Source organism: Amphimedon queenslandica, unplaced genomic scaffold (genome assembly GCF_000090795.2).
Source record: "Amphimedon queenslandica unplaced genomic scaffold, v1.1 AMPQUscaffold_180_Cont27793, whole genome shotgun sequence".
In the NCBI taxonomy this organism is placed as follows: Eukaryota; Metazoa; Porifera; class Demospongiae; order Haplosclerida; family Niphatidae; genus Amphimedon; species Amphimedon queenslandica.
The window spans coordinates 1-892 of NW_003559460.1; the positions used below are offsets into that span (position 1 = coordinate 1).

An 892-nucleotide genomic window follows, 5' to 3' on the forward strand; every position below is an offset into this window, starting at 1 on the left:
CATAATAACATAAAGACCATCTTATTTGTAGTTAATTTTTAAAAGCTCATAATGAAAATGTAACAAAATAATACAAATGCATTTATTTTGGACCATTAATTGACAGTACCTTGCTTCCTCTGCCTCCTGTATTTCTGATCTCTCTTTATCTGTTAACTCTTTCATTGTCTCTCTATTGTCTCTAAATAATTATAAACAGTAAGAGGTGTATGTACATGTACATGTAAGTGTGTGTATACATAATGTGTGTGTGTGTTCATTAGTACCTGTAATATATGACACATCCATCATCATAAAATAGTCCTAATGAGTATCTATCTGAAGTGATGGAACACCATTTCAACTTATACTCAATATCAAGGCATGATATTTCAACTGGAAATAATCCATACTAAGAGTTAAAGATAGAGGGAGCATCTTCATTATGTTTTGTATCAATGACTAACCTTTGCACAATAGATATACTCAGCAGGTACTCCACTTAACTCTGACAGCTGTAAAAAACAATAATAGTAATGATAATGAATTAATGATATGCATATCTATATATTTATGCATAGTCTTACTCTACATTAATGTTAATATAAACCTATAGACTTGTATTAGTGATTGGCAGTTTTTACTATTATGTATAAAATCTTCCAATTGACATGTAGCATAAAATCCAAAATTTAATTGTCAACTACTACTTATGACAGATGAATACAGTACATGTATATAGAGTTTCAATCTTATAGCATCATAACTACTTGTTTGAACTAGTAATATCTCATGCAGTGCAATGATAAAATTATGAATACCTTTTCAGTAACATGCTTAGGATCATTATTATCTAGTATAATTTCTTCTATTGGATCAACTGAACATTGTGATGGACGCCATCTTATAACAT

The 892-nt window shown here is 29.4% G+C and overlaps 1 long non-coding RNA gene across 1 annotated transcript; it reads right to left on the reverse strand.

The window, feature by feature from the left end:
• Positions 1-141: 141 nt before the first annotated feature.
• On the reverse strand, positions 142-892 carry LOC109593682 (uncharacterized). Its single transcript, XR_002191109.1, has 4 exons — positions 801-892; positions 447-494; positions 267-391; positions 142-181 (listed from the first exon to the last, which is right to left on the reverse strand). It is a non-coding gene; the product is annotated as an uncharacterized LOC109593682 (long non-coding RNA).